This window comes from Molossus molossus, unplaced genomic scaffold, assembly GCF_014108415.1.
Source record: "Molossus molossus isolate mMolMol1 unplaced genomic scaffold, mMolMol1.p scaffold_m16_p_8, whole genome shotgun sequence".
Classification (NCBI taxonomy): Eukaryota; Metazoa; Chordata; class Mammalia; order Chiroptera; family Molossidae; genus Molossus; species Molossus molossus.
In genome coordinates, this window is record NW_023425402.1 from 10,462,448 (window position 1) to 10,478,588 (window position 16,141).

Below are 16,141 nucleotides of genomic sequence, written 5' to 3' on the forward strand. Positions count from 1 at the left end.
ATGGTGCAGACCTCCCAGAGTTTACCGAGCCACCTGAACCCCAGTAATGCCCCCGACTTGGCCCCCATCCTGGCATGTGGGCTCACCCCCCCTCTGCACCAGCCGCCCACACGGAAGACTTTCTTCGGCTGCATCCCAAATGGTGCGCTGGTGGAGATGTCCAGGGCCAGCAGCTGCGGCGTCACCGACACCTGGTGGACTCTTCAGAATCTGACCTCTCTCTCCTCCTTGGGGCTGGATCCTCCAAAGCTGTCATGTCCTAACATGGATTTCCCGTGTGATCCTCTTTCTCCAGGAAATGTCTCCTTACGTCCCTATTCACCCTGCACTGAGCAGTCTTTCTAAAGGCCACGAGGCCCCCTCTGCTCTGGGGACATGTGCAAACTGCATGGAAAATTCTCCTCTGTCCAGAAACAGTTCTTGAAAGTTACATGTAGGGGCGGAACCTGGTATAATCCATAAGAAGAGCCAGAATAGCCCAAGACTTTTTTTTTAATTGATGAGGCTCCAGAACAAAGCAATTCTTCCAAACTCTAGTCACCATACAACTGCTCGTTCCTGCCAGACTCAGTCTAAATCTCGAGGGAAAGTCATTAGAAGGACTGTGACAATAACGGACTCCGTAGAACAAAGCTGCTTCTGCCCAAGGAGACGTTCCACTGGAAATAAACCGCTGCATGTTTCAAAACTACTCGGCCTCTAAACACATAGGCTTTTCTCTGGGAATTATCAAAACATAATCAATGATATTCATAAAGCAACTTGATGAAGTATGTATCACCGGAGAGTGGCCAAAAAGGACACAGAGATTTGGGGGAGGGGAGCTATTTTAGGCTGGGTGGTCGGGGAGGGCCTTCCGATGATGTGACATCTGGGAGCCCAGAATGAAGAAAGGGAACAGGTCTTAGGATCACTCGGGGGAGTGAGTTCTAAGCAAAGGGAACAACTGGTGTGAAGACCCTGAAGCAGAAGCTCACTTGTGTGTAGAGCAGGGGGTAGCACACTGCCCTCCCGCCTCCCCCTGTCTTTACAAACCGAGTTATACTGGCACACCCATTTGCTCACACATGGTCCGTGGCTGCTCCTGCTCTACAATGGCAATGTTGAGTAGTTGTCACAGAGACAGTAAGGTCAACGAAGCTATTTACTGTCTGGCCCTGTTCAGAAAACGTTCGTCAGATCCCCATGTCCGGTGAAGGTGAAGGAGGCAAACGTAACTGGGAGAGGCAGGCAGCACCAGATCACTAGGTCCTGGTAGGATAAAACCACCTCGACAACAAACCACGCACCAAACGAAACTCATGTCTCCAAGAGTCAGGACTACGGATACCATTTACAAGCTGAGATTCAAAGGCTTCTTTTCACCAACTCATTCCAGGGAACCCATCTAACCTCTGTTCTTTATTTGCTGGTCCCCAGGTTCTCAGCCTCTCCCGCCGTGTGACAGCAATGTGCACATCTGCTGGGCTCACCTGGACACACGTACCATAGGCCAGGCGAGTAAGGAGATTTACAATATAAGGGTAACCTTGCAAAATGAATATTCACAAATAATAATGGTTTGCTACAAATCACTTTGATACAAACCTCATTCCACAGACACAATGTATTCAAAAACCTTGCTCCAACGACCAGCAGCATCAGCAGCACCTGGGAGCTTCTTTGAAATGCAGACTCTGAGGCCCTGGCCAGACCTACAGAACCAGAATCTGCATTTTAAGCAGATCCTCAGGAGATTTGAATGGTCACTATAAAGTTCGAGACTACTGTCCTGATAGGTATTAGCCTCTTTTCTAGGAGTTAGAAATATAGCTTTAAATTTCAAAGAGGCTAGCCTGGTTTATACTATTCATACTCGTGAACACTGGATACAACGTAAATGTTTAATAATAGGGGATTGACTAAATAAATAATGGTACAGTTATTGATCCAGAAATATTATGCAGCTGTCAAAACCAATATTGTAGAAGAATCATATGAGAATATATTCATAGTTTATCATTAAGTAAAAAAAAATCAATTATAGGTATGACTAGGACTAAGACCAACAGAAACTATGATTACAAACAGAAAGTAGCTGTTATAAACCCTAACAACACAGTAATGACATAAGGAATAGAATAAGGAAAGAGAAGGGGCCGGAGGTGCGAAGCAGCCGGTGTAGGTGTGCTGACTTCCTCGTCTTTCACAGCCACAGGTGAAAGTATGTAATTTAAGGCTAATAAATCAAGTAAGACATGGTAATTAAATTTAAAAATGTAAAGTCAGTAAGTCAATAGGTCACTAGAACTGAGTATCGTGGAACAGAGAGAAGCAGGGAGAAGGTGAAAATACAAACTTATGCCATTCACTCTCTCACAAGATATTAATTAATACTGCCTAAAATATGAAGGATAAAATAATTAATTTAAAGTTCAAAAAATAATTTTGGAACAGAAATTTCCAAATTATTAAAAGAAACACATCCAAAACAGGAAATGAAAATAAACAAACAATCAGAGACCAAAGAATAAAAGCAGCAGTGTAAACAGAAAACATAACATAAAATATGATGAAATAAACAAGACTTCAATAAATATAAATGAGCTAAACTCACCTATTAAAAAAAAATTCTTATAATGAATTATAAAGGAAAATTGAACTATTCTCTATATTCAAGCCACTTACCCAATAGAAATGACTCTAGTTGAAAACCAAAGATTGGACAGAACATACGTGGTGAATGCAAACAAAAAGTAAGGAGGGTTCCAACCATAATATCAGATGATGAATTCAGGGCAAAAGCAATCAAGAAAACAAAGGTGGCTTTTTATAATGACAAAAGGATACCATCAGTAATGAACACCTAAAAATATGTTTTATATATTCCAAAATCGGAAAAAGTACTCAAAATCTACCATATTCTTATAAAAATTATTGATTGAAAATATAAACAAAAATATCAACAAACAGAACCTATTAACAAATTAAAGTAATAGTACATTACAATCAAGGATTATTTATTGCAGGAATAAAAGGATCCTCTGATATGAGTAAAACTAAAACGTAATTGATTACATTAATTGGTCAAAGAGAAAAATCACATAATCAGTATCTACTACACTGACAGAGATCTTGTGGAATGAATTCAACATCCATTCTTTTTTTTTTTTAATCCTCACCTGAGGATATTTTTCCATTGCTTTTTTAGAGACAGAAAAGAGGGAGAGAGGGAGAGAGAGAGAAACATTGATGTGAGAGAGACATATTGATTGGTTGCCTCCTGCATGACCCTTCGGTCCGTGGGCCAATGCTCTAACCACTGAGCAAAACTGGCCAGGGCTCAATGTCTGTTCTTAATTTAAGGGAAATAAAACCTTCTAATAACATAAGTACAGATGAATGATTCCGTAAGATATCTATCTATCCATGTACTTACCCTATACCCAGCATCATGCTTAATGGAAAAAATACTAAAGCATGGTCATTAAAGTCAAGAACAAAATATCTGACAAAGATATCATTGACTATTATTCTGCTTTAACATTTTCCTGGATATCCCAGTCAGTGTAATTAAATAAAGGGAAAAACAAGAAATATAAAAATTAGAAAAAGAGGAGCTAAATTTTATATTATTTAAAAAGAAAGTAGTTATCCTATGTGGAAAATCCAGGAGAATCAACTTGAAAGCCATAATTAATAAAAGAATTCATTAAAAGGCAAAAACTAGCATAATATCAATATATTAAAATCAATAGCTTTCATATATATATGAAATATATATATGAAGAAATAATAGAAATCCCCAGAATGCATCAGTTTTTCCCAAGCATGCTATTCTCCATCATGACTACCACTTTTTTTTTTTCTTTATTGATTTTAGAGAGGGAAGAAGGGAGAGGGAGAGAGATAAAATCAATGAGAGAGAACACCAATTGGTTGCCTCCTACATGCCCCCCACTAGGGATCAGGCCCACAATCTGGGCATGTGCCCTGACCAGGAATTGAACCAGCGACCTCTTGGTGCATGGGTTGATGCTCAACCATGAGCCACACTGGCAGAACATGATTAGCACCTCTTTGCCATGATTTTTTGTGCCTGAACTGCTACCTCCTTGCCTTGCCTTCTTCCCTTAGGGGATGATGCTCCTTTGAACTTAAGACAATGTCACTGCCTGCAGGAAGCCCCTCCTGACCCCATGCTCTGGTTCTTGTTTAGACATCACATTCTCATAATGCTTCCCACACTGTACTGTACTGTAACTGTCTGATTTTGTCTGCCTCCCCCATTTGACTGTAAGCTCCATGAGAAAAGGGAGCGTGCTCTCAGTACGCACCAGGCCCAACAGATTCTGTGCTCTGTCAAAGCCCACAGTAGATACCATTAGGCTTTTGATTCTCTTCATTAGAAATCATGACCCAGGATGGAATACTGAACCAGAAGAAAAAGTTCTATTTTGCTGTAGAGAATATTAGTGGAACAGCTGGCAAAATTTGAATAAAGTAGATTAGATAGTAAAATTGTAAAAAATAACCCAAAACAACAACAATAAACCAGATCCCACGACTGAGAAAGTTGGGTGAAGAGGGACAGATAGATAGACAGGGAAAGATCTGATAGATTCACATAAGTTGAAAAAACAGATGCTGACTTTTGGTAGAGAAGGTGGTGTAGGTAAACACGGTACTCGCCTCCTTCCACAACCACATCAAAATTACAACTAAACTACAGAACAACCATCATTCAGAAATGCCTGAAATTGAGCTGAATGGATGTCCTACAATTATGAAACTAAAGAAGAAGCCACATCGAGACTGGTAGGAGGGGCAGAGGCGTGGACAGGCGGGTCCCACACCCACTTGTGGCAGATGAAATCAGGAGGACACCTTGGCTGGGAAGGTCCTCCCTGAGGAGTGAGGGGTCCCTGTCTCACACCAAGCACCCCGGTCAGGGTTCCAGTGCCTTCTGGCTGTAAAAACCAGTGGAAACTGAGGCTGAGGGAGGCTGAGGCTTCTGGAGGCCCAGGCAGTACCTCTTAAAGGGCCCCATGCACGGACTTACTCAGACTCGCACTCTCCAAGCCCCAGCGTGGGGGAAGCAGCTTGAAAGGCACTAGAGACATAGAGTGAAGAACTGAGGTTTTTTTTGCATAGGGGCAAGAGCTGGAGGGGCAGCTTTTTCCTGGACAGACATGCTGGAGGAGGCCTTTGTTCCATTGGTGAGCCCTTCCCCCAGGGGCTGGCAGATGGATGCCATAGCTGGGACTCCAGCAACCTGGCTCATACTGGTTGCCCCGCCCTGGTGATTCCCTGAGGCCCTGCCCCACCCAACTTTCAGGCCCACCCAAGCTGTTTCCAGTGGCTTTACCATAGGATTGGCCTGTCTTGGATTCTGCTCCAGATTTTCCTATAATCTCTCAAACAAGCAACATCTGGTCTCAGTGAGCCCCATGCCTCTCCTTAAGTGGCCCAGGACCCAGGGCACTAGAAGCAGCCAGCCTTGGTTCACAACTTGGCTTTTCCTGGGCACCTCTAAGCCCAGCACAAGAAGCAGCCATCTGCAGATCACTTTGTATAACCTTATGCTGGGTGACCCCACCCCAGGTAGAACACAGGCAGTGGCTGACCTTGCCCCAGAGTCAGCACACCCTGGGGACAACTTCAGACCACATTAAAGCACCACCAACCAACCACCTCCACAAGTGACACACTCAATGAGTTCCTCGGGTGAGGATAAAAAAAAAAAAAAAAATTCAATGAATGGATGCAGTGGGTACCAGAGCCCTGATGGAGTAAGTCTTGCTCTGTGTGGTGGGCCCCTACACAGCTGATCCTCCAAGGTAGTCAGAGGCCAGTGGTTAGTGGGCACAGCCCACTGTCCTTGCAGCTGATCAGCCTGAGTAAACCCTGCCACTGATGTGCCAACAGCAATCAAGACTCAATTATAACTGAAGGGTGGACAGTCCACACTAGGGGTGCACCTCGAGGGCCCAGCTGGGGTGATCAGAGAGGCTGTGCCACTGGACCCTACAGGACATGTACAACAATAGGCCACCCTATGAAGCCTAGGAGACATCGTAGCTCTACTTAATACATAGAAACAATCACAGGGAAGCAGCCAAAATGAGGATACAAATAAACATGTGCCAAATGAAAGAAAAGAACATAACTCCAGGAAAAGAACTAAACAAGATGGAGATGAGCAATCAATCAGATACAGACAGAGTTCAAAACACAGGTTATAAGGACGCTCAAGGAACTTAGTGAGAACTTCAAGGCACTTAAGGAGAACTCCAAGGAACTTAGGGAGAACATCAACAACATAAAAAATGACCAGTCAAAAATGAAGGATGCACTAACTGAAATAAAGAATAATTTACAGAGATTCAATAGTAGAGTAAGTAAAGCCAAGAAGCAAACCATCGATTTGGAATGTAAGGAAGCGAAAAACACTCAATCAGAACAGCAAAAAAAGAATCCAAAAAAAATGAGGATAGTGTAAGGAGCCTCTGGGACAACTTCAAGCATGCCAACATTTGCATCATGGGGGTGCCAGAAGGAGAAGAGAGAGAACAAGAAATTGAAAACCTATTTGAAAAAATAACGACAGAAAACTCCCTAACTTGGTGAAAGAAATAGACCTACAAGTCCAGGAAGCACAGAGTCCCAAACAAGAAGAACCCAAAGAGGTCCACAACAAGACACATCATCATCAAAATGCCAAAGTTTAAAAACAAAGAGAGAATCTTAAAAGCAGCAACAGACAAGCAGTCCATTACCTACAAAGGAGCTCCCATAAGACTGTCAGCTGATTTCTCAAAAGAAGCTTTGCAAGCCAGAAAATAGTGGCAAGAGATACTTAAGGTGATGAAAAGCAACTATCTATAACCAAGATTACTCTATCCTGCAAAGCTATCATTTAGAATCGATGGACATATAAAGAGTTTCCCAGACAAGAAAAAACTACAGGAGTTCATCATCACCAAACCAGTATTATATGAAATGTTGAAGGGTCTTCCTGAAGGAGAAGAACAACAAAAATATGAAAACAAAATGGCAATTAATACATATCTATCAACATTTAAATCTACAAACAAAATGAGCAAGTAGAACAGAAACAGACTCATAGATACAGAGAACTTTTTGTTGCTTGACAGATGGGAGGGGGTTGGGGGGATGGGTGAAAAAGATGCAGGAATTAAGAAGTACAAATTGGTTGTTAGACTGATGAACCTCAAAGGGAAGGGGGAAGGGAGGGCAGGATGAGATGAACCAAAGAACTTCTATGCATATATGTATAACCAATGGACAGACAATAATGTGGGGAAGGCAGGAGGGGGCCAGAATTGATGAGGAGGTGGTCAATGGGCAGGGGGGAGGGGGAACATCTGTAATACATTCAACAATAAATATGTTTAAAAAAAGAAAAGACAGATGCTGGTTAGTAAGTGGTTATGCCTCATTTGGTCACGTTTCTGGATTGTAATTCTCTCATTGATGAAAGAATAAATTCAGAAAAAACATTAGTTAAATGCTGTCTGAAACCATTAAACTGATGAATGCATACATGTTATCTGTTCTGGAAACAAATGATTCCAGGTTTATTTGGTTCTTTTTCTAAAATGTTTGTAATTTTTGCTGTGTTGACTCTTAGGATGTACTGATTTACTTTTAAAATATCATGGTCATTAATATCATTGGTTTCTTCCAATTAAAACCTTCCACTTTAACGAAAAAGGTAGAATGTATAAATATACTTCATAAGCCAATAATTTTGCCATAATGTCAATAATGGTCAATAAAATCTGAAAAGATGGCTGAATAAAATATGTAAATATTTTCATAAATCAGATGCTCCATCTGGATGGCTGGATGGACAGGTGTGTGGACGGATGAATGGGGAGATGAATGACACAGAGAATCTGCTCTCCACATGATAGCCCAGGTGGTCTTTTAACCAAGAAAATTGGATCATGTCACTCTCTTCCATAAAAACTGCAAATGCATGGAAATAAAACCCAATAATCTAACAAAGAACAAAATGCAAAGGCCAGAACAGTGTACAGAGTATGCCATCACTTGTGGGCTTGAGAAAGAACAAGCGTGACAGTGGGCGGGAGGCTTCCCACTGTGTGTCCTATGTACCTCTTGAATTCTGAATGGATTCCGAAATGTATGCCTATAAGTACAAAATTAAAATACTTTATTCCTTTTTTGTATTTCCAAGATGTTCTAAAATGAGCATGTGTGTCTTTTTGAATAGTTGTCTTTAAAGAAAACTTCAAACAGAAAGCACCTTAGCTCTTGCATCTCGGCCACCGACGTGCCATCCAGACTGAGGAAGACCCGGACACTTCGGGGCCACGTGAGCCACGGCCACCACCCCATCAGCAAGCGCAGGAAGCACTGGGGAGGCCGAGGTAATGCCGGTGGCTTGTGTCATCACAGAATCAACTTCGACAAATGTCACCCAGGTCACTTCGGAGAAGCTGGTATGAGGCATTTCCGCTTAAAGAGGAAGCAGAGCTTCTGCCCAACTGTCAACCTTGAGAAACTGTGGACCTTGGCCAGTGGACAGACACGGGTAAACGCTGCCAGGAACGAGGCTGGGGCTGCTCCTGTCACTGCTGTGGTGCGATCGGGTACTACAAAGTTCTGGGAAGGGAGAGCGCCCAGAGCAGCCGGTCATTGTGAAGGCCAAGCCTTCGGAAGAGCTGAAGACAAGATGAAGGGTGTTGGCGGGGCCTGTGTCCTGGGAGCTTGAAGCCACATGAGGAAGTTCCCTGAAGCAGCTTGTAAATTCTTCAGCAGAAACGCTGAGGAGGAGGTTAAGGGTATCGGCAAGGCTGGAGCTGAGAAGATTGGCGGGGTTGGTGGAGTCCCATGGAGGGAGCTCATTAAAATGCCCACAAGTGAAAGAAATAAAAAAATAAAGCACCTTAATTACCATGCAATCTTTAGAGTTAGCGCCCCGTGATTTTACAGCCATACATGTATCTTTTCTTTCTTTTTGTAGCTTAGATATTCCAAATGGACAGTTTGAAAAATAGCAAACTTTGTTGCCCCATTTTACCCTGTCTTCTAATCACTGATCCGGTCCTCAGCTTCCCCTACTCTGCTTTTTAAACCTTCCAATGTGTTTCTCATTTCGGATATGTCATTTTTTATCTCTTCTTGTTGGTTTTTAATTTCCAATTGGCTTATTTTCAGTGTCTCTATGTCCTTACTCATGCTGTTCAGCTTCCTCAAGATCATGGCTCTGAATTCCAGCTCTGTTAACATGCCTAATTGCTCCACATTGATCTCATCTTCAGTGGAGGTGTCTTGCTCTTTCATTTGGCTTCTGTTTCTGTGTTTCACCATTTTGGCTATCACTGTGGGCTTTGGAGCCTGTCAAGTTCTCCCTGTGGGTGTTGGTGTTCTGCTGTTTGTGGCTCCCTCTCCTGTGTTTGGATGAGCGAGGGAGGACCCACGTTGAACACCACTGTCAAGTCTTACTTTCCTGGTTAAAGTTGCTAACCCAGGAAAGGTACTGTTATCCTCTAGCTTTTTGCCTGGAGGCTAGCAGTCTAGGTTAATTGATGAGTTTTGGGTTGTCAGTTGATTGAAAAACTCCCTCTGGTGCTCAGCCAAGGGGCTTTCACGAGGGTGGTGCAGATGCTGGATGTTGGTGAGCCTCAATTAGCACTTCAATGGCCCACAGGGTGGGGTTGGATCTCCGAGGGAGGGGCTGCTGCCTCTCCTCAGAGCCCTGGGAAGGAGCAATGTGGCCACCGTCCTGAGTGGCTGCACTCCGCCAAAGCTCTGAGCGCCCTCCAAACCCCGAGTGTCCCGACACAGTTCCAGTCCAGTCCGCCCTCCCTCCGCCGGAGCCCAAGGTGAGTGGCTGTGGCTGTTTCAGCCTCTGTCCCGGCTGCGCTGCGGGGCCGCCTGGGAGTGTGACCCGAGGGCGCCGCTCCCAGCTGAGGCCGCTGCCCAGCTGCCGACCGACCGTGGGCTCCCAGCCCCGTCTCGCGCCTTCGCAAGCCTCCCGGGATGGAGTCAGTGTCCCTGGTTGTATGGTCCTCCAAGCTGCTTTTCTGTTGGTTTTTCCCGTCGATTTGTCTGTGTTATAGTTGTAATTTCAGTTTGGTTCTGGGAGACGGTCTGTGTAGCTCCGTTCACTCCGCCGCCATTTTTCGGTTCCTGTTGCCCCATTTTAAAACACACATCGAATCGCCCCGGCTGGTTTTGCTCATCGGTTAGAGAGTTGGCCTGTGGGCCAATGAGTCACTGGTTCGAATCCGGTCAGCACGTACCTTGGTTACAATTTGTCCTGGGCCCTGGTTGGGGTCATGCAGAAAGCAACCAGTCAATGTGTCTCTCTCACATTAATGTCTCTCTTTCTCGCTCCCTCTCTCCCTCCCTCCCACTCTATCTGAAGATAAATAGAAAAATATCTTTGAGTGAGAATTAAAAAAAAATAGATAAAATACACATCAAATCAAGTTATACTACAAAGCCACCATAATCAAAACAGCCTGGTACTGGCACAAGAACAGGTATATAGATCAATGGAACAGAACAGAGAACCCAGATACCAACCTAAGACAGTAGGCACAATTAATATTCAACAAAGGAGGCAAGAGCATATAATGGAGAAAAGACAGTCTCTTCAATAAATGGTGCTGGGAAAATTGGATAGCTATATGAAAGAAATAAAACTAGACCACCAACTTACACCATACACAAGAATAAACTCAAAATGAATAAAAGACTTTAATATAACCTGTGTAACCATAAAAATCCTAGAAGAAAATGTAGGCAGAAAAATCTCAGATATCATATGTAGTGGAATTTTCACTGATACATCATCTAGGGCAAGAGAAATAAAGGAAAAATTAATAAATGGGACTATATCAAACTTAAAAGTTTCTGCACGGCAAAAGAAACCAGCATCAAAATGAAAAGGGAACCCATTCTTTGGGAGAATATATTTGCCAACGATACATTGGATAAGAGGCTAATATAAAAAATATATAGAGTACTCATACAACTCAACAAAAGAAAGACAAACAATTGCCCTGGCTGGTTTGGCTCAGAGGTTGGAGTGTCGGCCTGCGGACCAGAGAGTCCCGGGTTTGGTTCCCGCTATGGGCACATACCAAAAAAAGAAAGAAAGAAAAAAAAAGAAAGACAAACAATCCATTTAAAAATGGGCAGAGGGCCTGAATAAACACTTCTCTAAACACAACATACTAATGGCCAGAAGACATATGAAAAAATGCTCAATATCTATAATCATTAGAGAGATGCAAATTAAAACAACTATGAGATATCACCTCACTCTTGGTGGCCATCAACAAATCCTCAAACAACAAATGCTGGCGAGGGTGTGGAGAAAAGGGGACTCTAGCACACTGCTGGTAGGAATGCAGACTAGTGCAGCCACTATGGGAAACAATATGGTGTTTCCTCAAAAAATTAAAAATGGAACTGCCATCTGACCCAGTGATCCCACTTCTAGGAATATATCCCAACAAGCCTGAAACACCAACCAGGAAGAATGTATGTACCTCTATGTTCATAGCAGCACTATTTACAATAGCTAAGATCTGGAAACAGCCCAAGTGTCCATCAATAGATGAGTGGATAAAAAAGCTGTGGTACATATACACAAAGGAATACTATACAGCTGTAAGAAAGAGAGTTCTCTTATCCTTTGAGACGACATGAAAAGACCTTGAGAATATTATGCTAAGATAAATAAGCCAGTCAGAGAAAGACAAGTACCACATGATCTCACTTATTTGTGGAACATGATGAACAAAATATGTTGTCGACCAAAAGAGATCCAGAGTCATGGAAGTAGGGAACAGACTGACAAACCTCAGAGGGACGGGGGGTTGGAGGCGAGGGAAGTGATAAACCAAAGAGCATATATGTACAAGCAATCAACATGGACACTAGGCTGGGGAAGGCAGGAGGGGGTGGGAGTGGGAAGTAGGGGGGTGAAGGGAAAAGAGGGGGACATCTGTAATACTTTCAACAATAAAAAATGAAAGAAGAAAACAAAAAATAATAATAAATAAAATAAAATACACATCGATCTTTCTTGGCTTGGATCTAACGTACACTGCTTCCTATTTTAACATTCATGATGCATGTCAGTGGCTCCTAACCTTTAGTAAGCTAGAGATTACCTCAGGGAGGTTGCTAAAATGCAGATTCTTGGCACCTTACCCCTAAATGTTCAGAGTCAGTGGGTGTGATGAGGCCCTGGAATCTGCATCGTAACATTACCACAGGAGATTCCAATGCAGGTGGCCCACAGACCACAGTTTGCAAACCAACCATTCATGTATGGCTTAAGGGAAGTTGGCTTGTGTCACATAAAAGTGACAGCCCTCAGCAATCTAGACGTTAGATCAGATGGCTCCTGCACACGCGCCTTGCACCTTCACAGACATCTGTATCGTGTACATGCCTTGCCCTGTGGTCCTTTGTGTACTCTCCTGGCCTCCACGCTCAGCTTTTGGAGAGTGAGATTCAAGTCTTCATCGAACAAGCGCTCCAATGTTGTGAAATAAAAGTGTGTGACAGAAACCAAAGCATGCAGTTCAAATGGTCCTCTTTTGGCTTAGGGCTCAAGTTCCTCTGCTGCTATGTAAGTTCCCACCCCCCGACCTCCCACCACAGAGCTCAGGTGGACAAGCAGTGTTAACCTTTGACTGCAGTACTGCCTGCTAAGTCTAGAGAGGGGCTGTTGTTTTACTTAAAAATACATGTATAAATCACTAGCTTCTGTGCCTTTCCAGGACCTCTGATGAGCCCTTCCCTCCGCGAATCTTAAGGTGACAAGACCGGCGGAAAAAGTGGCAGCAGCAGTCCAGATAAACATCCCAGTGGGTTTTCCATGTTACAGAATCAAGTGTGATGGGAAGAGACCCAGGACCACAGCGGCAGCTCTCCGCACCCCCTGGTGGCAGGATGCTCCATGGCATCCCAGCCCCATCCGCAGGCAGGTTCTTCCCATATGTACCCCTGTAGGATGCAGGAGCTCATCGTGTCCCCAGCAGCGCCAGGCCCCGTGTGCTTCAAACATTTGTTGGAAAGAGGTTAAGAGTGTGAGTGGCAGGATACAAAAACACATAGTTAGAATATCACTTTCTTCTGCCCAGCCGAGGATCACTGGTTCTGCCAACTGTGCAACTTTCTAATTTGGGGGGGGTTCAGTTTGTGAGCTTAATCTCAATGTACAGATCAGTCAAAAGACTAACATGGAAGATCTCCTAGACTCAACGCACAATCCTAAGCACAAAATACACCTAAGTCATCACCGGGAAAACTCCGGAGCGTTTCACAGCAGTCCTTCACCCCCACCCAGACCTGGAACCCGCAGAACAGGTCAGGGCTACATTCAAAGCGATTGACCCGATGCACAACTCAGGTGGTTTAGACTGAAGAACAGGGAGGACTGAGAGAGCTGAGTGCGGTTCACCGGTCTGGAGGACACTCCGTGTCCATGGAGGTTAGAAGAAGAATACCCTGGAGTTTAGAAGAAGAATACCCTGGAGTTTAGAAGAAGAATACCCTGGAGTGGCGATCGGGACTGCTCACGGTCCTTCAGTGAAGAACTGCCTGGAAGAGCCTGGATCTGATTATTCTTCTTTAGGAATCACTAGGGGGGTATTTGGTCAAGGAATAAATGCGGCCCTGCCCAAGGCAGGGGGGACACATGTGAAGGCATTTCGGGGTCCCTTCCAGCCCCACAAGTAGAGGCCCACTCAGTAGTCCCCGTGGAAAGGCAAGACGGGACCGTGTGAGTGAGAGCAGAAGCCAACTTACGTGTAAGATTCGGAGAGAAACAACTCCACCCGTGCACACAGCTCTCACAGGGACTGAACACAGCTCTGAGATTCAGGTTTCCTTTGATGATGATGATGATTCATAACAATAATGGGTTTTTTAAATTGATTTCAGAGAGGAAGGGAGACAGAGAAAAACATCGATCGGTTGCCCGGGCATCTGCTCTGACAGAGAATCAAACCCACCACCTTTCAGGTACAGGACGATGCTCAACCAACTGGACCACTCTGGCCAGGGCTCAAGTTTCCTTTCAATAGAAGCTGCTTGCTGGGCTGATGGTCAGGCCCAGAGTGGAAACATGAGACCAGTGGGCCTTTCTCAGGTCAAGAAATCAAGACCGCACCTAAAGTTAATGGTCTGGTTAGAATGGCAAATAACACAGTCCTTTCCTCTCTTCCCGGCCAAGCATTTAATTGGTTCACACCCCAGTTTTCTTAGAAGTTAATGCTGGCATTATGCAACCTGTGTGAAGAGGTGAACAAGGAGAGGTGACAAATAGTTCCCAGAAAATCCCACGAAAGAGGGGTGTCAGGCAGTCTAGGCTCCGCTTCATTAAAAAACCAGCTACATTTTCAAAGATCACTAGTGAGGTCCACTCTTCTATACTTATCAGAAGTCTCTACCTAGGTGGGATTGCTAACTGGATCCAATGTTCCTAATTTACAGTTACAGGCACTTTATTTTAGGGACAAGTTTGAATTATACATTTTTAAAATGCAAATTAATTCTTTCCCAGAACAATGCTTATTGATCAAAGATATTTCTTCCTTGTATTTGGCTTTATGAAATGAAAAAGCCCAAGTAAAATATCAGGGAAATGAAGAAAGCCTTAAGAAAATGAATCAGAAAACAAAATCATGTATCTTAAATATAGTCAAAACTCACATGCTTAGCCCTGGTGGGTGTGGCTCAGTGATTGGAGCATAGGCCCTCGCACCGAAGGGTCATAGGTTCAATTCCTTGGTCACCACCTGCGCTGCAGGTTTGATCCCCAGCCCTGATGGTGACAGGTGCAGGAGGCAACCAATTGATGTGCCTCTCACGTGGATGTTTTTCTCTCTCTCCTCCTTCCTTCCTCCCTCCCTCCTCCCTTCTACTCTCTTTGAAAACCAATGGAAAAAAAATATCCTCAGGTGAGGATTAACAACAAAAACACCAACAAAAAAATGTGCATGTTTAATAAGAATTCCTGTTTCCCATACTATCTGCAGATCTACTTCAGACAGAAGTCGTGGATGAAAGACTTCTTTATGAGTGTAAGGGACCTTCTGCTCAAGTGGGCGACTGTGAGGGACAGCCAAACTCCCAGTCAGCCAAGGGCTGGAGAGGGCAGCAAGGCACAGCAGACCTGTCCACGAGGGCAGGGACACAGGGGTTCCTGACCAAAAGTGGGGTAAATGAGCACATCTCCGTACTCACTCCTGCACTGGAACCCATCTCACGCTCACTGGCAATGCTTGTTCCGCCCCGTCCACCACCCCGCGCCTGGCCTGTGTGCTCGGACAGCTGGCAGGGGTCTGCGTTTCTCACGGCCGCACCTCAAGCACCTGGCGGTGCTGGCGCTCAGTGAATAAAAGCCAACTTTGAACCGAGCCGAGGTTTTGCTACAAGGATACATCAGGCAAGAATGAAGAAAGAATGAACAGTAGGCCTCCATTACTTAAAAACATCTCATAAGTACTAGAGTTACTTTCATAGTATAAGAATTAATAACTGAATTCTGAAGTGGGAACCTGCTGATGAATCATTAATTGCTTAAAATCTTAACTTTGGAAATGCTGGCTTTAAAACTAGAGTCCTCTTACTCATCAGTGTGCTCATTAAGAACGCTTCTAATGGTTTGTTTCACCTAGTCGTAACGAGCCCACACTCGTGCTTTGTCCCGGAAGAAGGGGGACACAGAAAGCAAGCCCAGGGACCACTGCTCACATAGTTCTCACCGACGGCCCAGGGGAGCTGCTTTCTCAGAAGCCCTCAGAACACACAAAACCACCCAAGCAGCCAGTAAGTCTGGGTTCTGCTTCCACAGCGACGCCCTGTACACTCGAGAACTCTTTCCAGCTGACGTTATCATTAATAACTGCTTATCAAATCTACCCACATTGGCTTTGTGAAATCCCTCCCTGCACGTCACCTCAGACTTTGTCCTCCTTCCCTGAGAAGGGGCAGAATCACTGAGGAGAGTGGAGGATGGAGACGGGCAATGGGTACTGTTTCTGAAAATTAGCTGTTCTAAAGATATTTTATTTTCCAATACCATTAATGACAGAAAAATCAAAACAAAACAGGAAGAAACAAAATAAACCCCCCCAAA

The 16,141-nt window shown here is 44.1% G+C and overlaps 1 pseudogene; it reads left to right on the forward strand.

Annotated features, from left to right (window-relative positions):
• Positions 1–8,743, forward strand: LOC118621355 (annotated as a pseudogene).
• The last annotated feature ends 7,398 nt before the right edge of the window (positions 8,744–16,141 follow it).